The sequence below is a fragment of the Pleurodeles waltl genome, chromosome 1_1 (genome assembly GCF_031143425.1).
Source record: "Pleurodeles waltl isolate 20211129_DDA chromosome 1_1, aPleWal1.hap1.20221129, whole genome shotgun sequence".
Taxonomy (NCBI): domain Eukaryota; kingdom Metazoa; phylum Chordata; class Amphibia; order Caudata; family Salamandridae; genus Pleurodeles; species Pleurodeles waltl.
This window is the reverse complement of record NC_090436.1, coordinates 357,252,558-357,278,677: the sequence shown is the minus strand read 5'-3', so window position 1 is coordinate 357,278,677 and position 26,120 is coordinate 357,252,558.

Genomic DNA, 26,120 nt, shown 5'->3' with positions numbered 1-26,120 from the left:
CAATCTGTTATACGCTCATGATGTAGTACTTTTAAGACAAACTAAAGTAGGATTACATTGGCTCATCATAAATTTAATCGAATATGCTGAGCAGAACGGAATGACAATCAATCAGAAAAAAACTCAAGTGATGGAAGTTAATAAAAAAACTTCTAGAGTTGATAAATGACACACAAGGGGGAGTATTAGAACAAGTCAACCACTATAGATACTTGGGTGCACTATTTGATAAACAGGGTTCTTTCTCCCTCAGAAGCAGAACTTACATAGGAAAGGAAATGTTCTATTGCTTGCTTTTTGCACTCTTAAAAAGTTGCTTAATGGCCTTAGCTACTGTCCCCTGCTACACGTTATTGCGGCAAAACTAAATTCGACTATAGGGTATGGTAGTGAAGCCCTGAGAGGACAAGATGCTGCCATCCTAAATGGAATAACTGAGAAAGTATTTAGGTCTCTATTCCAACTACCAGGGTACACTTCCCAAGCTCAAATTAGGCTGGAGTTTGGGTACTTAAACCGAAAATGTAGCTAGGAAGTGCAGCTACATCAAAACATGGAAACACCTACATTTAACAAAGGGAAATCATCTCTGCCAAGCACTCTGGAAGGAGGTCAGTTTGAATCCTACAGCGAAATCCATACAGTATTTAGATCAGGCCCTAGAAGATTTGGAGGTACGGTAACTATGGGATTCAAACCTCTCCTATTATGCTTAATTTTTTTTATCTTAAACCGAATAGTAAAGAAGAGATCAATACTTATGGATAACAGCCTGTTAGCAATCAGGTCGCTCTCATGGATGGTAATTAATGAGTACAAAATTCTGAAATGTCAGCCATATCTGGAGGCCGGGTGGTCAAAAGCTGATAAGGATCTTTTTATCAAACACCGATTTGGCTTTATTCCTGGAGGCGCCCATGGAAACGTACTGCAACAATTTCCCAGTGTAGGCTCTGTGGGTGTGGCATGGAAGACATTACTCATCTGATATGTATCTGTAATGGCCTGCTGAATAAGCATAAGACTCTACTAAAAGCAGTCTTCAATCAGAGGGGAATACGGTCCTGTAGAGAAGCGATGATCGCTTGCTTTAAACCTTCTGACTATACTTTCAATGCCAGATTTATGAAGTTTATGCGTTTGACATCTAAAAAATGATTACATGTTCATCAATTAGTATAAACATAATACATGCTTTGCTGGCTTATAAACTGCGAAATTATGAGGATCATTGCCGTTTTTAAGGTCCCCCTGTGCAGAATCTGTGGAAGTATTCTTGCTTTCTTGAGTATTAATTTAACTGTAAACAATTTCATAATTTGATATCTAAAAATGTATGATAGAATGACGTTAAAAACTTTTAGTATTTTTAAGATACCTTTATAACACATGTGGAGTTGCATTTACAAGATGAGAGGAGTCGGAAATTGATGCACCTTATAGAAATATTTATGTGGGTATGATTATAACACATTCACTCCTATCTAAGAGGTTTTTGTTAATAATGACAATTAATAATAGTATATATTTATGAAATGTATAATTGAATAGTTATATTGAATTTATATGTTATAATTTAATCTGTGAATGATTTTTAAACTAAAATGGATGGGTTTTATCTATATGGAGTGAGTAGCATTCAAAAATGTATGATGTATTAGTTTTAATTAACTATGCATTTAACAAACTTGAACTATGTAGATGAATGCAGATATGACTGAGTGTCCTGTGTTTGTTGCTGTCTGGGTGAAATGCACAAGAGAGCTGTCAACCAGCACAGACCAGACGTTGATTGTAGACAAGCTGTAAGCCACAGATGGTTATAAGTGCAGAGAAATGCTCACTTTCTAAAAGTGCCATTTCTAAAATGGTAATATTAAATCCAACCTCACCAATAAGCAAGATTTTCTATGACTATCCTAGCCATACTATATATGACTTGGTTACCCCTTTCAGATCAGAATCTACCACTAAAAGAGTATATGAGGGCAGTCCTAGTGCTAGTCTATGAAAGGAGAGGCCTCACAGTAGTGGAAAACGCATTTAGGAGTTTTTCACTACCAGGACATGGAAAACACGTATATGCCCTGCCTTTTACTTACATAACACCCTGCCCTAAGGGTTATCTAGGGCATACCTTAGGAATGACTTATATGTAGAAAAAGGGGGGTTTAAGGCTTGGCAAGAAATGTTAACTGCCAAGTCGAAGTGTCAGTGAAACTGCACACACACGTTGCAATGGCAGGCCTGAGACATGATTAAGGGGCTACTTATGTGGGTAGCACAATCAGTGCTGCAGGCCCACTAGTACCATTTAATTTACAGGCCCTGGGCACATGTAGTGTACTTTACTATGGACTTTTAAGTAAATCAAATTTGCCAGTTGGGGATGAACCAATGGTACCATTTTTAAGGGAGAGAGCATATGCACTTTAGCACTGGTTAGAAGTGGTAAAGCGCGCAGAGTCCTAAAACCAGCAAAAAATAGTGTCCGAAAAGTGGAGGGAGGCAAAATAAATGTTGGGGGATGACCACCCTAAGGCTGTCAGGTCTAACAGGAATTATATCTAGTTTGAGTTAAAGCCCTAAAAAGTGATAGACGAACACTACAGTGAAGCATGCTAACTGGGACAGAGAACTAGGGCATATTTATACTCTTTGCGCTGAATTAGCGTCTATTTTTTTACGCTAATTCAGCACAAACTTAGCTCCATATTTATATTTTGGCGCTAGACATGTCTAGCGCTACAATATTGGAGTTAAAGTCATTTTTTGCCTGCGGAAAACTACCTAGTGTCAATGAGATGCAAGGTAGGCATTCCTGGGCTAAGCTTGTTTAGCGCCATTATTTAATGCCTGGGTCAGGGCAGGCGTTAGGGAACCTGTGGGCCTTTTTCCATGGTCAGAGACTATGGAAAGAGCCCACAGGTGCCCTTACCTAGCCCCAGGGACATCCCAGGTAAGTATAGGTGAGAAGAGGTAAGTATTTTATTTTAGTTTTTGTAGTGGCATGGGGGACCTAATTTTGCCCCCCCCTACATGGCAGTGGGCCTAATGGCCATGCCCAGGGGACATGGCCAGTGGGGTGGCGGGCATGACTCCTGTCTTAACTAAGACAGGAGTCATGCCCATGGGGTTTTAACGTCAGAACATTATGCCTGTCTGGTTAGAGGCATTACTTATCCCTTTCCCCATACTAGCGTCTTCCTTTGACTCTAAATCCCCTGTTCCCCCTACTCCTCCCCCACCCGGCTAGCATCCTTTTTTATGAGGCTAGCCGGGCCTTACTGCCGGCTACCATCATCCTATAAAAATTACACCCGGCCTGTGTCTTGGAATGGCGCTAGCTAAAATGCTAAACTGCGTAAAAGTATAAATCAGGGCCTTAGTTTCCCCGCTTATGGACAGGAAGTGGAACAGAACTGATGAGGGAAGTAGTCAGCAATGCTCGATTTAAGCTAGTGCAGTTTTACTTTTTCTATTGGGCATATCTAACTCCACAGCGCAAATGCAAGGCTTATCCGACATGCTTGGCAGGTTGCGAGGGTTGATCCCAGCAGATTTCAGCCCTGTTGCATGGGACTGCCTGCAGCTACAGACATTTTACGGCAGTAGGTGCGCAGTGACAAAGTTTCCAGTGGAACTGACTGCAAGACATTGCCTATTGGGGCTGTTGCCTCTTCACAAAAAGGGAAAAAGATGTGGTACAGATTTGCCCAATTGGTCTTAGTGCTAGCAAAGACGATTCATAACCATACACTGAGCCAGCTTCACATTGCTGACATAGTCTAAGTGGAGTGCTGACTTCCTGGAGTGGGCGGCTGCGGAGAAGTGTTGGCTATGGAAGGTACGCACCGATAATCACGCAGAGAGAGACCTTGAGGACTGGGGTGGCATGCTGGATTCATTGGGTAGACACAATACAGCCCTGTGGGGAAAAGACATAACCATTTGCTGCGACCACAAACCTTTAATTAAACTTCTTACAAGTGAAGGGAGTGTACTGGCTTCGGCTAGAATCTCAAGGTTGTCTATGCGCTTAAAGGATTACATTTATCGCATTGTGTACGTACCAGGCAAGAGTAATGTAATGGCGGATTGCCTTTCTAGATTACCTAATTTGTTGGAGAGGTGTGTTGATGACCCGTGGTATGAATGGAGTGTGGCTCTTATACACGATTCTGGTAGCCCTGCACTTAATGAAGATAGTTGGAGGAAGGAAATGGAGGTAGATGCAAATTTACAGTCGGTTTTAAAATATGTTTTAGAGGGATGGCCTAAGAAGGATCTGTTACCTGAACAATGCAGAAGTTTTTGGGAGGTTAGGAACGAACTCACTGTTGTAAACAATGTTTTTTGAAGAGGTGATAGAATAATTCCTCCATCGGGTATAAGGGAAGCAATCTTAGAATTATGTCATGAGGGACATTTTGGCATCGTTAGAACTAAGTCTGTGGTTAAAGAGTTGTTTTGGTGGCCAGGAGTTGACAAATCGGTGGAAAGATTTGTCAGAACTTGTCATGTATGTTCCTCTGCTGACAAGAGTTTGTGTAACCTTAGACCACCTATGCAGCAAGCGTTCGTTCCCAGGCAACCATGGGAATATGTCGCCATCGATCTCTTAGGTCCGGTGGGTAGCTCTCAAGAGTTTGTAATAGTTCTCATTGATTTGTTTTCCAAATGGCCAGAAATTGGTATTTTAGAAAAAGATACTGTAAGCGTGTTGGAGTTTTTGGATAAGGTTTTCCTTGCAGAAGGCACTCCTTCTAAATTGCTGAGTGATAATGGTGTACAGTATATGTCGAAATCTGCAAAAAAGTATTTTCGGAGGATGGGAATTGAACATAAAACCACTTCTCTGTACAATCCCAGTGGAAATTGCACTGTAGAAAGGTTCAATAGAGTCATTAAAGGTATAATTCAGGGTGCTATGGATGGGGGAGAGGATTGGCACATTGCCATTTTTAAAGCTGTGTGGGCATATAGGATGACTGAGAACGTGACTACTGGACTCATTCATTATTATGAGGGGAAGAAGCCCGAGAAGCAAGCATAACCCTGCTTGGTTGGTTAAGACAGTCATCCAACATTGGTCAGTGGAGAGTGTAAGGGATTGTTTGGATAGGTCTCTTGAAAAATAGAAGTCTTATTATGACAAGCTCCATCATGTTAAGCCTGTTGAAATCAATGTTGGTGATTGGGTTATAGTAAGGAAACCTTATAAAGTCAAGAAGGGTGAGAGCCAGTACTTTGATCCTGAACGTGTTATGGAAGTTTTGCATAATGCCGTAAAACTGAGTGATGGTAAGGTGTGGAATCTTAAGCGCATTGTTTTACTTAGGAATGGCCAGATATCTGGATGGGGTCAAGTCCACACTAACAGTAAGGGAGGTGAGAAGGGAAGGGCTGAATGGGCTGAATGGTTGGAAGATGAGGTTACGAGTCACAATACCGCCCCGTCTCCACAAGTTCCTGGTGATTGTGTTTTGAATGAGGAGGAAGATGTGAGTGACTCGATTGCCGAGTCAGAGAATGGGAATGTGAGTTTATCTGAGTGTGCACTTCAGTGTGACTCTGTAGAAAGGAAAAACGCCTCCTGGTTGGTTGAAGGATTACGTGTTAGGATACTTAGCTGACGTTTCTGATTTTCATGTTTAATTATTTCCTCTTTTATTTTTATTTTTATTCTTCTCTTCTTTGTTTTTTTTTTCTTTCACGTTTTAATTTTCTTGTTGTAGGAAAAGAAGGGGGATATGTAGTGTGTCATGCTTCTTGCTGGAATGCTCCTGATGGTTGACCTGACCTGAAGATTCCACGTTCCAGTACGTGCAGTCTCCTGAAGTCAGTTGAGCTCTGGTGTATTCCCTGATCGGACCTGTTCTTCCCATTTCTTCTTAACAATAAATGTGTACTTCTTACTTAGCCTACAACGCGTCATCACTTCAAAATGCCACAGAGTAAAGTGAAGGCGTAAATAGGGGGTGGAGGGACATTTCAGTAAAAAGGCACTCACCCATGGATCTCCAGAATTTTATAAGTGACTCCTTTATTCTGTAATCAGTATCTGACTTGGACTTTGCCCCAGGGGTGGAGCTAGGTAAAAATATAGGAGAGTTGTTTTTACCTGAACCAAGGCTGTCCTCATCACCCTGCTCTTTCCCTTTGTGGTCAATAGCCTCATGAAGGATAGTGAGGGCCCTCATCAAGTGGGGTATGGGCCAGGGGAGGAGGAAATGGAAGGTGGGAGGAACAAGCTATAGGAAGAGGTAGGAAGAGATATCCCTCAGCAGTATCTCACCTCGTCCTTCATCTCAAGTCCTCCATGAGCCTAGATACAACAGCAACTTATACCTCGTCACTGCTAGAGGTGATGTTTTTAGTGCAGAAAACTCTCCAGGCAATCTTAGAAGCTCTGAGGTTAAAGAGTGGGTTGGGGAAACCCATAGAAACCAACTTAAGGGGATCACGGAGGAACTAGAATGAATTAATAACTGTATGCCCACCCTAGTGCGACCCGTGGTAAATACAGCAAATTCTCCAATGGTATGTATCTCAAAATGCTCAAGGCTACTAATAAAGCACTGGATGTTTCTGGGGGCGAAGAGGTATATACCCGACCAGGAAGAATAGGGAAAATACAGAAGGAGACCAAAATGAAGGGGCCTAAAGTTCATGCAGGGAAAAGGTGCATTGTAGAGCCCCGGTTTTAGAGCACCGTCAGAAGAGTGAAACGGGCAGTAGAAAGAGACTAAGGGGGACCACAAGGGATGTTAGAGACCCAGGAAGAGGGTATACTGAGACAAAGTTTGAAAGGATGCAACCCCGAAAATTCAGAAAAGTGAGCGGTAGGGATATATCCATCACTGAAATCGAGAACGCATTTTGAAAATTGCAAAGCCTGTTGTAGATGGTAGGTGTGAGGACACCCCAGAACTCCCAAGCAAAGTGGTCCCTCAATGCCGGTTAGGGAGGCTAGGAGCGAGGGGGGTAGAGAAGGGAAGGACAGAGGGGACAGTTTATGGCTATACCTAGATCCCCAGGGGAGGGGGGTAAGCAGGAAATGCCAGAGGAAGCCCAAGCCCCTGAACGGCTCCAATCTACTGCAGGCTTTGTTCAAATGTCCTAGCCTATGTGAGATTGCAACCAGCGATATAAGGCAAATAAGGTTCACAATAAATCAAGAAGGAAAAGAGGTGACAAAGCCCCTTTTGTATGTGTGTAAAACTGATGGTGGTGAGGGCGGGAGAAGAACTAGAGAAGGAGGGCATAAGACTGGTGCAGCTGGGTGAGCTAGGGATACAGGGAAGGTGCCGTAGTGCCCTGACCTGTCATGCAGGCTTAAGCACTGATCAAGAACAGTGTTGCTCATTAGGGATTCAGCATAGAAAAACGTTTACTGACAGAAGTGAGGGCAGTCTGTGTGTAATATTAGCAAGCAGAGATGAAGGTCTTATGCTGAGGAATCGATTTGAGCCCCTATCCGATTCAGTACTAAGCTGTAATGACAGTAGAAGGGTTGGGTTGAGTGATCTGGATCAGGGAGCAGCGTCCTTGCACAACCTGGGATTTATGTCTCGGAACATAGGGGGTTATAGGAAGCACTTAACCCAAGACAGTTTTAAAGAAATGTTGGGGAGGTACGAAATTATGGGGCTGATTCTAATTCTGGCGGGCGGCGGAGGCCGCCCGCCAGAATTCCGCCCCCATAATACCGCTCCGCGGTCAGAAGACCGCAGAGGGTATTATGAGTTTTTCCCTGGGCTGGCGGGCGGTCTCCAAAAGACCGCCCGCCAGCCCAGGGAAAAACTCCCTTCCCACGAGGATGCCGGCTCGTAATCGAGCCGGCGGAGTGGGAAGGTGCGACGGGTGCAGTAGCACCCGTCGCGTATTTCAGTGTCTGCAAGGCAGACACTGAAATACCTTGCGGGGCCCTCTTACGGGGGCCCCTGCCGTGCCCATGCCATTGGCATGGGCACGGCAGGGGCCCCCAGGGGCCCCGCAACCCCCCCTACCGCCATCCTGTTCATGGCGGCTTTCCCGCCATGAACAGGATGGCGGTAGGGGGGGTCAGAATCCTCATGGCTGCGGAGCGCGCTCCGCAGCCATGGAGGATTCAAACGAGCAGCGGAAAGTCGGCGGGAGACCGCTGACTTTCCGCTTCTCACCGCGGCTGAACCGCCGCGGTCAGAATGCTCGTTGGAGCACCGCCAGCCTGTTGGCGGTGCTCCCGTGGTCGGTGTCCCTGGCGGCCACCGGCCGCCAGGGTCAGAATGACCCCCTATGTGTCTTCTAGAGACTTGGCTGTGCGAGGTACACAAACGATTAGATGGATTTTAAATGCTAACTAAAGACGCTATAAGAATGTGCCCTGGCCAGCCCTCAGGGGGATTATTCACCTTAGTGTCGAAAAGAGGTGACAAAGGCTCTTTGGACACAGACCGCCTCACGGGCCAAATTTTCCGAGAGGGCAAACAGACCTGCCCAATTGATTATATTTTTATAAATGCCTGGCACTTCTCCGAGGTAGAGGGGTTCAAAGTGCTGCAAATGGAGGGCAGCAATCACTGGCCCTTAAAGTTACTGATCAGTGTAGGTCAGTGGAGTCGCCGAGTACCCCAGATGGATAATTACCAGTACAAGGAAGGAAAGCCTAAAGTTTCTTGAAGACCGGATGATAGATTATGCGTTACTCACCACAACACTCTATTATGGTACGAACAAGTGGTAGAGCAGGTTGTAAATTCACTGAGGACAGAACAAGAGAATGATAGGGTGGGGCAAGAGAAAAAGCTGGTTTAATAATGAGTGTAGGTGGTTAAAATCAAGGGTACAAAAATGGGATAGGCTGTGAAGGAAAAGGCACGACCAGGTAATAAAGGACAAGGCTTTGGTAGGCAAAGCTCGAGTATAAAAATAAGCTGAGGGAAAGGAAACTAAAGCTTATAAATAAACATTGGAAAACGATACTTGAAGTAATAGGTACAAATAATATCAGGAATTTATGGCAGCTGGTGCGTGACAGGAACAAGCAAGGAGAAATGAAGTGTCTTGTAGGAGAGGATTACTGGGTCACCCACTTGAGCAATTTATATGATAGCTTCACTGCGGTTAGTGTAGATGCCGGAGAGGACATTGGGTAACATTTTTCATTTCAGAAGATAAAATAAACCATCCAGTGGCTTAAATTAACTAAGGCGGCTAGCTCAGATAACATCCCAGCATTTGTAATGAAAAATAATGTGAATTGGTGGGTAAGCTCTTTTCAAGTCATCTACCAAAATGCTTTGTCCTTGGGGTGTTTCCCAGAGAGTTGGAAAGGTGTAATAATTAGGCCAACATATAAGAAGGATGACGCTAGGCAGCCCAAGAATTATCACTTAATTAGCTCGCAGGATGTGGGGGAGAAAATATTCTCCAAGGTTTTGCTAGGCTTATTAAAAACCTGAGTGGACCAAAATAGTTTAATCCCAGTAGAGCAAGGTGGTTTTAAGGAAAGACATTCAACAATCGACCACTGCTTTAGTTTATGGGCAATGGCGAAGAAGTCAATCAAATTGCAAGGCAAACTATTGTGTTGCTTTGTGGATTTCCGTTCCTACCTTTGATTTGGTTGACCCTAAGCTGCTGTGGGATATGTTGAGGTGGCCTGGTATCAACAAGGTGCTGCTTTCACTTATTTAGGAACTACATAGCCAGAATAGAGCCCAATTGATTCTAGATACCCGAGGGACCTTATCAAAGAGAATACAGATAAAGAACGGCCTACGTCAGAGCTGCATCCTGGCTCCACTACTGTTCACTCTATTTCCATCCCACCTACTAAAAACATTAAATAAAGTAAATGGCCTAAGCCCTAAAATGGATCGGACCCATGTTTCCTTCCTACTATAAGCCGATGGCTTGGTGATAGTGGACTTGGCGGAACTGGGTCTACAAAAGAAGCTGGATTTTTTTCATGATTATTTGTCAAGGAAAAGGGTTATGGTAAACTTGTGCAAGACCAAAATAATGGTGCTGGGGAACGGAAAGGGAGGTTTTAACTGTTGTTTGTGTGGGAATAAAGTTGATGTGTTTGACAAGTATAAATACTTGGGTATGTGTTTCGAGACCAAGTTAAATTGGAAAGGCCACATAGATTCACTATAAACAACTGTGTTATCCTCGGTTTGGGGCCTACAACAGTTTAATCAGAGGTATGGAGGGTCCTCTATACGCCTCATATTGTCAGCCTTTAATGCAATGGTCCGTCCACAGTTTCAATACGGGGTGGAAGTGTTACCCTAGGTGGCAAACTAAATTGGAATCCTGAAGAGGGTGAATGTGTAAAATGGCTTCTCACGCTGCCACCCTCTACCATGATCCAAGCCATAAGGACAGAGTGTGTCAGCTTACAACTTGGAGCTATTTGGGGATGCAGGCCACGCTGAAATTCTGTCAAAGGTTAAATGGGGAGAGAAATTCCAAAATATTGTATCACTGTAAATCAGGGATAGACCATAGCGACCTGAACTGGACCTCACAAGTAAGAATTATGCTAAATAAGCTATGTATTAAACTGTCACTTTCACCAGATCAATGGAAGATAGGGCCACAAATCCCCAAGCAGGAGTTATGTATCTAAAAGTGCTAGAGAGGAGGGTCTGCTTTACTTGAGGGGCAAATCGTCTATTCAATTCCTGGTCAATGGCTGATGCAACAACAAAATGGTTCCATACATTAAGGCCCTGCCTAGTCCTAAACTCAGGAATGCTGTGTTAAAATTTAGGGTCGGGCTCAACCAATGTTAGGCAGATATAAAAACAAAACAGCTATGAGAGATGAACAGGGTTTCTGTATATGTGGGTTGAAGGTAAAATGTAATGGGACTCATATTCTATTAGTTTATTTATGGTTCTTAGGGGAACGGAAACATTTTTTAAAGCCTGTTTTTATTACCTATGGAATTATTAATTGGGATCAAGCCCTCAGCCTTTTGGTGAATTTTAAATATGGCATATGCAACTGAGAGATTCTTAAGTGTAATACGAGAGACCTTAAAAGGGCTGCTTGATAAACTGTAGGGATTCAGGCAGGTGGGTTGTGACTTTTTATCAAGTTGCTATCTTTTTATATCGCTGTTTGTATTTTGTGATCCATTTTTAATTATTCTTATCTTAGATATGTTCTTAAGTATGCATTTGTGTAGTACTTTTATGTAGTTGTACTTTTATGTAGTTGAGCGCGAGCGAGTGGCTGGAATGTTGGTGCGTGAGGGGTTACTAGGTGTTGGCGACGGCGGAGGCAAGATCGCCGTTGCTGGAGTGTATGGCAGCTTATGTCCTGACATGCTCGGAGTTTTTATCGCTGTAAATCATATTATGCAATAAAGATGTCGGAACAAACAACGCTTCTCGCTTACTTCATGTTGGCGACGAGGAGGCTTTTCGAGTATACGTGGCGAAGCAGGTGACAGACGAGATGCTTCCAGGGCCAATGTCGTCGAAAGCCGGGATCTAGGTGTACACCTCGTCCTGCACAATTAACAACAGGCTGTACAGGCTTTACATGACACGCTAAGCATTACGCTCCACTCGCTATGAAAACAAATTGGAGGCATCTTGGAGGAGTGGCTTAAATTACACAGTGTTACTCCCATCGGCTGTGGAAAAGAACCTGATTCTTCAAGTTTTCCTCAGGTAGCAGCTAGTATGGAGTACAATCAAACTGAGGAGCTATTGAATAGGGAATAAAGGACAGTCTGGACTATTTATTATAAGTGAACATATTTTTATTAAAAAAAAAAAAGAAAAAGGAAAAAGTTAATAACAGCAAAAAAAAAAAAAAAAACATTTTGGAAAGTAGCAGATTTTATTGACAGTTAATATACTTCATTGGAATGAACCATGCAATCCGTTGTGCCACCACCGCCATTTCTAGAGAGCCCCGGTGAACCACATATAGGGTGTCATTCTGAACCCGGCGGGCGGCAGGAGCCGCCCGCCTGGAGAGAACCGCCAGAAGACCGTACCGCGGTCAAAATACCGCGGCGGTCATTCTGGGTTTCCCACTGGGCTGGCGGGCGACCGCCAAAAGGCCGCACGCCAGCCCAGTGGGAAACAGCCCTCCATGAGGATGCCGGCTCCGAATGGAGCCGGCGGAGTGGGGGATGTGCGACGGGTGCAGTGGCACCCGTCGCGTATTTCAGTGTCTGCAATGCAGACACTGAAATACAAAGTGGGGCCCTCTTACGGGGGCCCCTGCAGTGCCCATGCCATTGGCATGGGCACTGCAGGGGCCCCCAGGGGCCCCACGACACCCCTCACCGCCATCCTGTTCCTGGCGGGCGGAACCGCAAGGAACAGGATGGCGGTGAGGGGGTCGGAATCCCCCATGGCGGCGCAGCAAGCTGCGCCGCCATGGGGGATTCCCAGGGCAGCGGAAAACCGGCGGGAGACCGCCGGTTTTCCTGTTCTGACCGCAGCCGAACCGCCGCGGTCAGAATGCCCAAGGGAGCACCGCCAGCCTGTTGGCGGTGCTCCCGAGGTCCCCGGCCCTGGCGGTATTTACCGCCAGGGTCGGAATGACCCCCATAGTTTGGAGGCAATGGTATGATGCCTTCGAGACTTATTTAGGAGCAATAGGAGCAGCACGGTTTAGACCGGAAACGCAAGAAATGCCTTCTTCTGCATTCCATTGGATTCAAAGGAAGGGCAATTTTCAAGCATTTACCGGATTTACAAATGGATGAATGCGAAATGGATAAGTACGAAATAGCAGTGAAGAAAATGTGCAACACGATCGATGTGCATCCCAGTTTGGTGGTGGCCAGACACAAGGGGGGTCATTCCGACCCTGGCGGTAAATACCGCCAGGGCCGGGGACCGCGGGAGCACCGCCAACAGGCTGGCGGTGCTCCCTTGGGCATTCTGACCGCAGCGGTTCGGCCGCGGTCAGAACAGGAAAACCGGCGGTCTCCCGCCGGTTTTCCGCTGCCCTGGGAATCCCCCATGGCGGCGCAGCTTGCTGCGCCGCCATGAGGGATTCCGACCCCCTCACCGCCATCCTGTTCCTGGCAGTTCCGCCCGCCAGGAACAGGATGGCGGTGAGGGGTGTCGTGGGGCCCCTGCAGTGCCCATGCCAATGGCATGGGCACTGCAGGGGCCCCCGTAAGAGGGCCCCACTTTGTATTTCAGTGTCTGCATTGCAGACACTGAAATATACGACGGGTGCCACTGCACCCGTCGCACATCCTCCACTCCGCCGGCTCCATTCGGAGCCGGCATCCTCATGGAGGGCTGTTTCCCACTGGGCTGGCGGGCGGCCTTTTGGCGGTCGCCCGCCAGCCCAGTGGGAAACCCAGAATGACCGCCGCGGTATTTTGACCGCGGTACGGTCTTCTGGCGGTTCCCTCCAGGCGGGCGGCTCCCGCCGCCCGCCGGGGTCAGAAGGACCCCCAAGGTTTTTAAAAGAGAGCAACGTTCTGTTGGAGATGTGGACACTTATATTTCTGCGTTGCGTCTTTTTACTGTGGAATGTCAGTTTGGAGAGCTAGGTGATAAACTTACCAGAGACCAATTTATCTGTCAAGGAACAGTTAGATCTATCAGACAGAAGTTGCTTTCGTTAGACAATCCCACATTGGTGGAAACGATAAGAATTGCAAAGAGCATTGAATCTTCTATCAAATCTTCTAGAGAAATAGAAATGGCTACTGTTAGCAGAGTTAGTGCTGTCAGGAACAGAGAAGACAAAAGTGGAATGGACAAGTCAAGCAGACCAAAGAACAATAAGTTCTCCATTTTGCTAAAGTGTGTCAAGGTGGGAAACGAGAGTCAGTGATGACGGTGATGGAAGAGAATGATGAAGTATTTGAAAACCTCATGGGAGAGGTTCAGGATATGGTATTGGTAGTTGATGGCGGAGTAGTTAAGTCCGGTGATCCCAATAATTGTGTGGACCCTTATGTGTGTATAAAAGTAGGAGATAAATCTTTGCGCCTACTGGTTGACTCAGGGGCTAGGATCACCATGATAACCCAAGACTTGTTTGAGCAGAGTTGGAAAGAGCGAACCCTCGAGCCACCTGACAGAGCTCCGGTATCTTATGAAGGAAGGAAGATTGAGCTTCAAGGTTTTTTTGAGGACATCCTAGAGTTCAGGGGGAGATGTATACATGGGAAGATTTACGTGGCAGCAAGAGGGTTGAACATTTTAGGTTGGTTCCATCAGGGCCTGTTTGGAATGATTTTACGACCTGGTACGTCTGATCAAGTAGCAGTGATTAGAGAGTCGGAGGAGATTGAAGATCTTCTCAATGAGTTCCCTAAAGTCTTTTCAGGAGAATTGGGGAAGCTAAAAGGCTTTAAGCATAAACTTAATGTGAAAATGAATGCCACGCCAGTTAAACACAAAGTTAGGAGTGTACCTTTTAGTGTGAGGGAAGATTTGGAAAGGGAATTAGAAGGTTTACAGAACAAAGGGATCATAGAGCCCATTGAATCCTCTCTATGGCTTTCTGCATTGGTGGTGGCTAGAAAAAAAAAATGGGGATTTGAGAATTTGTGTGGACCTCAGAGCTCTTAACAGAGAGATATTGGTGGACCCACATCCCCTACCCAATATTAGTGAAATGTTGTCTACCATTAAAGGTGCAAAGATGTTTACAAAGTTAGACTTGGCTAATGCATACCATCAGGTGAAATTGGATCAGGAGTCCAGGTACTTGACAGCATTTGTATTGCCTTTTGGAGTTTTCCAATTTTGCCGTATGCCATTTGGGTTGGCATCTGCATCCTCGGTGATTCAAAGGATTATGAGTATTCTTCTAAAGCATATTTCCAATGTAGTGGTTTTTCAGGATGATGTACTGATTCACGCGCCTGATTAGCAGGTTCATAACAAGATTCTTAGACGAGTGTTACAGAAATTCTGAGTAGAGAAAAGTGCCAGTTTAAGAGTTCGTCTGTTGAATATTTGGGTCATGTGATTTGTCAGGAGGGTGTTAGTCCGAAACCTGGTTTGATTGATGCCATCAAGGCAGCACCTCCACCCAGTGACAAAGCAGGTGTGAAAGCATTTTTAGGGATGAGTGAGTTTTACTCTCGAATTATACCGGAGTATGCTAGTTGTGTCAGAGTCTTATCAAATTTGTTGAAGGATAAGACCAGTTTTGTATGGGGCCCTGAGTGTGCAAAAGCGTTTGAAGATATCAAGATCCAGTTAACTCAAGCTAAAGTGTTAAAACATTATGATCAGCATTTCCAATGCTGTCTCACAGTTGATGCTAGCAACGTAGGATTGGGTGCTGTGCTGACTCAAACAATAGAGGGTATGGAAAACACAATTGGTTTTGCATCCAGAGTATTAAGAGAACCAGAAACGCATTACTCTGTCATTGAAAAAGAGTTATTGGCCTGTGTTTGGGCTATTGAAAAGTTCAGAAGCTATGTTTGGGGTAGGCATTTTGTACTAAAAACAGATCATAAACCTTTGGTTTCAATTTTAAATGGAACCAACAACAAAACAGGTACACCTAGGATTGCTAGATTAGTGGCAAAGTTGATGCAATATGATTTTGAGGTCATGCATATTCCTGGTGGGAGGAATGTCAGAGCAGACTATCTGTCAATATTTCCAAGTCAGATTAGTCCTTCTACTGATGAAATTGTGGATGATGAAAGTTGCTTGATTGCAACGGTTGAGGTTGAACATGTTTGTGTTTGCTCTGAGAAAGAGTGGAAGGAGAATTTGGCTGACGACAAAGATTTGTGTGAGGTGATGAGGTTTGTCATTGATGGCTGGCCGTATGAGAGAGATATGACTGTGCTGGTTCAACCCCGTTCTGGAAAATATCAGATGAGTTAACAATTGAGGATGGTATGCTCCTGAGGAATGATAAACGTATTCCTCCAGAGGAATTGAAGTGTTCCATATTGAAGAGGGCGCATGAAGGCCATTTGGGGACCACTTTAACCAAAAGAAGAATACGTGACAGTTTTTGGTGGCCATGCATGGACAGTGAAATTGAGCAATTAGTAAGGAACTGTATTGTATGTTCTAATTCTGACAAAGGTCTAAAAACTGTGACACCACCTCTCATGCCTATTGGGTGTCCTGGAGGTCCGTGGCGAAAATTGGGGGTCGATATGGTGGGACCATTTCATTCTCTAAATTGAAGTCTACGGTATGCATATGTAGTTGTTGATTACTTTTCAAAGTGGCCATATGTCAAATTTGTACAGGAACCCAATGCTAAAAACATTTTTAAGAGAATTGTTTATGAATGAGGGGTTTCCAGAAGAAGTCATTTCTGATAATGGTGTTCAGTTCGTGTCTGAGGAGTTCAAAGCGTTTCTGAAGCAAGTTTCTGTTAAACATTTGAGGTGCTCACTTTATCAACCCCAAACAAATGGTTTAGTGGAGAGATTCAATCGTGTGTTGGGCGGCTGTATCAGTTGGGCCTTGAAGAGTGGGTGTGAGGTGCAGGCCTCAGTTCAGGCAATGCTTTGGTTACACAAAACGACTCCTCATTCTACCACAGGTGTATCTCCTTTTGAAGCTTTGAAAGGGAGAAAACCAAATACCCAAGTTAAACCCGGGTGGATGTCTACATTTTTCAAACAAATGCAGGTAAGAGATCATTCTGATCTTATCAAGGCTAATGTAGAAAGTAAACAGAAAACACAAAAGAGATACTTTGACAACAAGAAAGGGGCTAAAGAGGCAGAAGGTGACTGGGTAGTTATAAAACTGCCAACTTTTGTTAAGAAAGGAAACGCTAAATTTTCAGAACTGGTTAAGGTGGAACTGGTTTCGGGCAATGCAGCTAAGGTTGAGGGCAATAAGTGGTGGAACAAGTCCAAAGTGGCAAAACTGAGGCGGGAGTTTGATCCTCAGCTTATGGGTAAGCAGACTTTGGTGAAACAATCAGACCTGGATCAAAGTGGTAGGGATGGTCTTGGATTACGTAGGAGCAATAGAGTACGGAAACTACCTTGGAAACTGTGTCAATAATGAAAAATGTTATGTTGAGTTTGTTTATCTCAGGGGTTTAGACAAGGGTGTTTTTAATATTTTGTGATTGGAGGTTTATTGAAAAAAAAAAAGAAAAAAAAACTAAATGTAGTACTTTTATGTAGGTGACTGCGCGCGTGAGCGAGCAGCTGGAATGTTGGTGCTTGAGGAGTTGCTAGGTGTTGGCGACGGTGGAGACAAGATCGACGGTTGCTGGAGTGTATGGCAGCTTATGTCCTGACGCGCTCGGAGTTTTTATCGCTGTAAATCATATTATGCAATAAAGATGTCGGAACAAACAACGCTTCTCGCTTACTTCAGTTTGGTAATGTTTAAAGACCATGGTCTAAATAAACAAATATTTTGACTGACTGACTACCTCTCCTGTCTTTTCTTCCTCCCCTCCGACCCTAGCTACTGTTTTGAAAGGTAGCCCATCCCATTAGCCTGTGGATGTAGGTGGGTGCATTTGTCATATCCTGAAAACTAAACCGAGTTGAGCCCTAAAAAAGGTCATAATCTCTACCATATGTGGCTGTTTCCACATATATTATTTATGTCCTGCATGTTGCAAAAGGTTACTCTCAAAAGAACTACACAGGTGATAGAAAACGTGGTGTAGGTGCAGCTCACTGAATACTTTCCAGTTTGAAAAGCATTTGTCACATTGATTGGATGATGCCATCAGTGATGTCTTCAATGATGTTGTTTAATATGTCATGAATGATGTAATATGTAAGGATGTAAGCAGTGCATGGTGGGGTGCAAGTTATAGTTACCCCTAGACACCAGGGATCATTTCTTTTTCTTTCTTTTATGTGTAGGGAGTGGCGCCTTTGACAAGGGTCACTCCCTGGGGAGCCAGATTGTTTTTAGGCAATTTCTGCCCACCTCGGGGGCAGATACCACTAGACACCAGGGAATTCTTTTTATATTATACTTACGTATAAGGGGAATGGCCCCTTGGGCAAGGGCCACTCCATAGGGGGCCAATTAATTTTTAGCCAATGTCTGCCCCCCCGGGGGCAGATCGGCCAATATAATTAGGCCGATCTGCCCCCAGGAGGGTCAGAAACCTCTAGATACCAGGGAGTTTTTTTTTTTATTATCCTTACGCATAAGGGGAGCGGCCATTTCTGCCCACCCTGGGTGCAGAACGGCCTAATATAATTAGGCCGATCTGCTCCGGGGGGGCAAAAAACCCCTAGACACCAGGGATAAAATGTTATTTTTTTATATGTGGCGAGTGACCCCTTAGGCAAGGGTCGCTCCCCGGGGGGCCAAATAATTTTTAGGCCATTTCTGCCCCCCCCGGGGCAGAAAAGCTTTGCACCATTTTTTGACCCCTCCTCCCTCCCGTGCACCATTTTTGCACTGGAGTATAAATATGGCGTTAAGGCCATAGAGTCATTTTTTGCACAGGAACGCCTACCTTGCATCTCATTAAGGCAAGGTAGGTTTCACTTCCAAAAAATGACTTTAACTTCATAAATGTGGTGCTAGACGAGTCTAGCGCCAAAGTATAGATATGGAGTTCTAAATATAAATATAAAAGAAGTAAAATAAGTATATAAAATCTGAATATAAAAGAAGTAAAGTGCATGCACTCAGGGTGTTCAGCAGTGATATGATGTTTATTGGCAACGGCTCATGACACGTTTCAGCCGGGGCAAACGGCCTGTCCATGGTCATGGTGACAAAGAAACGCAGGTACATCTCACACAGTGCTAGTAAACAGAGATAAACAAAGGGCAGACTTTTCTGTTATTCCCATGGGCACAATCTTGAAATAGCAATGTCTTTTGTATTCATGAACCTAGCTCATAATTCTTAGAGGCAATCTCAGCCATTGTAATCAACCAATACAACTGACATTAAATTATTTTAAAAAAAGAATTTAAAAAAAAGTTAAATCAAGAAAACCTAAAGAAATAAAGGCAATGGTAACTTCACATGAAGAGTCATAGGTTTCCTGTAACAATAGTACCATCATTAACTGGAATCTCAGCCCTCGTAAAGAAATTATGTACTCGAACATACCTAATCATCTCGTTTAGATGTTTGCAGTTTTACACATTTTAGCACTGTAGCTGCAATGTCCTTCTGTTATAATTACATTTTATGTCCAGTTGAAAGGTCCCAGTGGGCAACAAAGTACTTAGATACTTCCTTAAAGTCAGAGGTCCTCAACCTCTTTTATCCATATATCCATATAATTCTTCCAGGCCTCGATTTTACACTGTCATATAATGTGAATTACATTTATATATGCAATTACCCTGGTGATTTACAGAACTACATATGAAGGGGGTATACTGCAGCCTGCTTACACCACCTCTCTGTTTCAGAGTCCCTTCCTCTCCTTACTGTGTGAAGAGAGAAACAACCATTAACATTTTCAGAAAAACGCCCTGTATTTCTCACAGACACAACCATGCAGCCACTTAAAGTACAGGAGATAGCAGAAGTAACAGTTTTTAATCACCAAAGTGTACCTCTGTTCTTCCTAGCTATGAAGACCTGAGGGAAATTAGGTTTCTAGGTCCATTACTTGCCTAGATTACCTTCTTTTCAGTATTAGGGCTCCGTTGTCTCTGTCTAATCTGTTTAATAGAATTTCATTTTAACACAATTCTATCGCAATAGTGGATCTCTTAAAAATGAAGTGCTACAGGGTAATGTTTTTTTATGGATGATATCAATGGCCCTAATGTGCTTTAGAAAGAGTACTGGATGTATTGTGCTCCCAACATATCTTTTTCCACAGGGGCATACAAGACATTTACTACATAATTGAAACTACACAGGCGAAACTCTGTAATGTTTAATAATATCACCATTTGTACATGCTTTGCATATTCTACACAGAAAGAAGCCCTACAAATCTCCACTAGTCAATAATTGCCTCTCAGTAATTTTACTCTGCATTATGTTGTCCCTTCATGATTTACCTCTCCTGTATGTTATTTTGGGGGTCTCCCCTAGGTGGTTGCTCATGGTTGGGTCACATTTTAACATGTCCTCGTTTTTATGTAAAATGATGTTTACCTTTTTACACTTGCCATTGAAGATGGTGACAAATCTAATATCACCTTCTGCAGTCTCATCCTTGGGCGTAAGGAGACACTAGGGCCCTTATTTATACTTTTTTAGTGCCGCATTTGCGCCGCTTTTCGACGCAAAAGCAGCAAAAACTTACAAAACAATTGTGTTTTGTAAGTTTGCACCGCTTTTGCGTAAAAAAATGACGCAAATGTGGTGCTAAAAAAAGTATAAATATGGGCCTAAATTTTATTGCAAGACCAGAGGCTCCTAAAATGGTCCCAATTCTTGCTTTAATTATAACAGCAGCAGTCAAGATATTAAGAAAAAACTACAACTCTCATCAGGCATGGGAAATACAGCCAGTGGGATAAAAAACAGTACATATAATCAGCCAATGATTCAATATCATTTAGTGTGTGCTAACAAGTATAGAGGCCACACTCTCAGGAAATGTCTACAGCTGCAAGGTCATTTGTATATCTAATACTTGTGAATAATAATGAGGCAACATTTAAATTTATTAACAAACAGTTAGCATCCCAGAATATTTACTCAGAAAGTCTCGAGTGTCACTTACATAAGCTGGCATTGATGTCACAAAGGTTCTGATGTAATGGTATGCAAATTTTTAGCTCTTATCCAAAAGACTGCCCAATGAAGAGACCATAGGTCTCCCTGGAGGGTTAGAGACACTCTTATGAATGTTAGGCAGCAGGTACAGAACAGGGTATCGTGGAAAGTTGCATTTGAGGGAAGTATATTCTTCCTGATCCAACAAACCCTGTTCTTTCCAACTGTATGGTTTCCACAGAAAATGTCAATTGTTTTGAAATGATCATCCCTCTCAATTTTCTCATAACAATCTCTGTTGGATAGTTGTCTTCTCTCCGCTTCTCTTTTATACAATATGAATAACCACACCAGTTTAATAGAATTTTATATGTTTTATTCCCTTTTAATTACAATCTAAAAGTAGATGCGTTAATCTCAACACCAAGAAACATAATAGCATAGTCACGATATGGCAACTTTGATAAGAGTTCATTAAAGCGAGAATCACAAACATCAGAACATAACACGGCGTGAACATAGATCAAATTCAAGAGAGTGTCAACAATGCATCGGTTCAACAAAACAGAGATTCGTCATTTGTCTATTTGCGTCAGTATAGTGAACACCTGTCCTAACCACTGATTAGCATTAGCATGTTGAGCTTCATGCAAAACAATTTAGAACACCAATTTGGAAAACATCTAACTATGGTCGCTGACAAAACTAAGCATTTGGTACCTAGAAAGGAAAAGCAAACAGACAAATCACAATTGCAGTGTCATAATTACCCTCCAAAGTTTAGGTCAGCGCACAGGTTCAGTCTTCGTCTTCAGGACATCAGTCAGATCGCCATCAGTCAGAACTCAGCTCCGGGGCAAAAAGGACACTTCCCTCATAAGGAGGTAAAGTGTAAAAATTGACAAATCTAAGGGCGAGGATGGTTTTAAGTAAACCACCAAGTCACCAAACAGAGTGACAGAGTTTCTGGATAAAATCAATAGCATTCCCTACCCCACCTATATGACTCCCCGTGACATGGGCTTTTATCGCTTTTTAGTTGTACATTCCCCCAAAATTTTATTGGACATTTGTTATACCCCACTATCTTTAACCTATCAGAAAACACATTAGATCACCTAACTCTTCACCCCATATTATTTTACAAGTCTTTGATTGGTCTCCATAATTGACGTCTTCAGAGGTGGTACGTCCGGTATGATTTCATCTTTCTGTAATTCTTTGCACATCTTTTGGTCAGCAGCTCTATTGCCTTCACCGGTTTGAATGACCTTGTACATTATATTAATCTACATTGTTTCATTTTGTTTTTAACAATTATTCTGCAAGCAAGGAAAGGCTATGAGAACGGATCTAACATGGTTACATTTCAGCTTCTAGTTTGAAGGGAAACGAACATACGGGGTCGTGTCCTTTTGTGAGTCAGCACACTGCAAAATAGATAAATACATTTAATATGAGAGCCAAGCAACAAAGCTCCGGCTCATGCTAACTTAAGGCCTCTGAGGATTTCAGCAGAGATTCAATAACGCAATCATTAGTATAAACTTATTTAAACACAATATAAACATTTTAGTCATCATTATTAGTCTACGTATACATTGAAGGCCACTCCCCGTGGTCACATTTCAGGTGCACGTATTAAGCAAAATTTTTATTATAGTTTCTATGCAGCATTATCACACATTAATTCATAAACATTTCAGGTTAATATAGATTATATAAGCTACGCTCTCTCAGTCCCTCCTCTGATGACGTTCGGCATCACACAAACCTTCCCTTTGACCTTTCACTTTTAATTTTTCACTTTACGCATTAATGCGCATTTCAACATCTTGTCCCTTGTGTGAACTCTCCCAAATTTCATTAAACATTTTCTTCATTCTTTTTATTTCTCTTTGTCCAATTTCTTTTGATTTTGTCATTGATTTTACATGCTCCCCATAAACCTAATAGACAGGCCAGAACAATTAATAGACCCCCTAAATTTTTTGCAAGTACCCCATTCGAAATATTGCTAAACCAGCTCCCTACTCTGGCAATTCCTTTTCCTAATTTCTCCCACACTCCAGGTTCGTTCAAATCCTTCAAATCTGCACCATCTTTAGTTAGGTTAGTAAGCATACCTCTAATCTTTTTACTATTATCAGGTATATATGAGCAACAATGACGCTCGTTGAGCATCTTGCAGACTCCGACGCTCTTTGCTAAAAGAATGTCTAAAGCAAGCCGATTTTGAAGAGTCATAGTTCTTTCCGCAGCAAGTTCAGTATTCATCAGGAGTATAGCCCCTGTAAAATTTGTCAGCATGTTATCCACAATAGTAGACAACTTTTGAATCTTTATGGAGTTTAAGATAACCCCTACCGAAGGAATTATGGCTCCAAATATGTCACCAACGACAGCAGCCGCTGTCTCTCGTTTTTGTCCAGCATGTTGTAATTCAGACGTTTTAGGTATTTGCTTTAAGTCATCAATCTGGTAAATCTTTGGGAAAACTATTCCCAAATAACATGTTCCATACCATCCCTTAGGGAGACGGTAATAAGCATTAAGTCCACAGATATAATAGATCCCAGGGATCGCTGGGTCCTGTTCATTTAACATGAATGTCCATTTACTTTGAAACAAAAACACATGCCTGCATTCACTCGTTCCCACAAATAAAGTGTCATGTTCAGATTTTGGCCTATATATACAAAGCCTTTCTACATGTAATGCATCTATAGCTAGTTTGCCTTGCGTCTTTATTGCGGTGTAAGCATAATCATTTGCATATGTGCGTTTTTCTAACCCCTTTTCTAATCTTTCCTTCAATGCTTTGCGTCTCTCATCAGTGTGATCTAAGAAGCTTTTCTCTACAGGTGTCAATAAGCAAGTCAGATTGTTGCGGTGTGCATACGCTGTCCCAAATTTAAGCGTCGGTTCAAAGAAACCTCTAACTAGTTTTATAATACGCTCTTTAGCTAATTTGTTCAGAAACTCAATCACAGGCACAAAGGAAAACACCACATCAAAATTTGAATAAAAATATTGCACATGCTCTTGATTATAGAATCTTGTTAGTAACAAACTACAGCTTATCCCGTAAGTTAAAGGAAGACTATGGTATGTGACCCCTTTTTGCACTGATGAAGGAATCTTTGTGCACACATAACAGTTTTTGCATCCATTGTTTCAACATACTCAATCAGCAAGCGATAGAAGACATTAGTGGAAAGTTCCCCTTTTGAGTTAGTTCCCTCATGCAAGTGTCTTGCATCCTGCTCAAACTTTTCCCACGGTGTTAGTGTTGTAGTCTCAGGTTTTGAAGCATTGTTAGTTGCTTTCTGATCCAACCACAGCATTCCCACAATCACACCTACAATTATTATTGCACACACAATACCTAATATAAGACTTAACCAACCACACACCTTACCCTTTTTATTACTACCTCTATTATAAGCCATGTCTGTAAAGAATCAGATAGCAGAACAATAATCAACTTGAGGACGATGCAAAAGTCTCTTTCTCTCTGCGTATATTTACAGCGTTTCACTCACTCCAGGACCCTTTTGTCAAATCAGGTTAGCAGCTTGTCATAATCGGGTTTTCAAAGTCCATTCAGGTTATCAATGTCACATCCGGTAATTTATAAGTCTCTTTCTTAGCTTTTCCAACTTTCAATTTCTTTTCAATTTCAGTTTTAACACAGTATTTTTCTCTGATTGATTTCAGGTACCGTAGTATTGGCCTGGTACTTTTCGATCAAAACAGAAGGCTAAGAATTCTTGTTGCCATTCAGATGTTGTTGCATACGCCCATTCAGGACCTGCGTACCTTCTATTTGCAGTTCTTTTCCTTTTCAATCTGCGTTCACGTTGTAATTCTCCTTCACTCAAATCTTCTGTTCTTGTGGTATCGGTTTCTTCTGTTATTGTTTCACCTGGTATGACCTTTTCTTTCGCAGCCTGCTTCTCTGGCCACTTATCTCTCTTATGCGTCTTTTTCCTGCTTGTCCTTTCAGGACGCTGAACAGCACCCTCCTCTTGTTCTATGGTGTTTTCTCTTGATGGACCTGCAACTGGCTCAGGGGATGCCGGTGTACTTTGATCTCTCTCTACTATTTCCCCTTCTTATTCTTCGGGATCTGTAACGGGTATCCGTCTGCTTCTGGAAGAACCTCTCCGTGATTTAGTTCTCCTGCTGCCTCTACTGAGATGGGCACATTGTCACCTCTCTCGAACTCGTTTACTGTTTGAGGGACTAGGCTGTTCGAAGTGGGCTCTCCTGCAGTCTCAGTTCCCTCTTCGCTATTTTCAGGCCCTGAGACTTCCCTCTCTGGAACTGTTGAGTCAGAAACTTTAAGTTCCTCATCAGTTGGACACGTTACCTTCTTTGTGTGACTGGCATGTATCCAGTTTGGAACGCCTGCACATTTCACAGCAGTGGTTGTTGTCAATATTACTTGATATGGCCCCTTCCAGCGCGGCCCCAAACACGACTTTCTCACGTGCTTCTTGACAACCACCCAGTCACCGACTTGCAGGGTGTGACCTGGATCACTGATCGGTGGCAATGTGTTAGCTTCCACCTGGTGAGAAAAAGAGCGAACCACATCAGCCAAACCTTTGCTGTAGTCCAACACCATATCATCTGTGATATTCACAAGAGCATTTGTAGGTACTGCGGGCAGCCTCATAGCTCTACCCATAAGGATCTCATGGGGTGATAGTGCTGTCTTCTTATCAGGGTTGTTCCTCATCGACATCAGCACTAAAGGCAATGCATCTGGCCATTTCATATTGGTAGCTGCGCACATCTTCGCCATTCTCGACTTCAAGGTACCATTCATTTGTTCTCCTAGTCCTGATGCTTCAGGGCGGTAGCTACAATGCAGCTTCTGTTCAATGTCTAATGCGGCACACAAGAGCTTAATCACCTCATTGTCAAAGTGTCTGCCCCTATCTGATTCTATAGAGACCGGAAACCCGAACCTGGGTATTAGTTCCCTAAGCAGCAGCTTTGCAACTGTGAGACTGTCGTTTCTACGTGTGGGGTAAGCTTCAATTCAATGACTGAAAACACACACAATCATCAACACGTACTTCAATCCTCCACAAACAGGCATTTCAATGAAATCCATTTGCATTTTGCTAAATGGACCGCCAGCTCTCCCTGTGTGGCTCAGAGTTACCACAGTCCCTTTTCCGGCATTCATATGTTGACAGATGATGCACCTATAACAAGTAACCTCTGCGGCATGTCTAAATTTTGTGTTAAACCAATCAATCTTGAATGACCTAATCATTGCATCTCTCCCAAGATGTGCCTGTCCATGGTAAAGCCTCGCAAATTGTGACAGAAGACTGTTTGGCAAAACCAGTTTCCCTTCCTCTGAGACCCACAAATCATTAGCCCTTTGTACGCATTGCATTCTCTGCGAGGAGCGTTTTTCCTCTTTGCTAGCACGACCCTGTAATGTTTTAAGCTCATCTAGTGTATCAACCACCCTTAATGCAAGATTTAAAC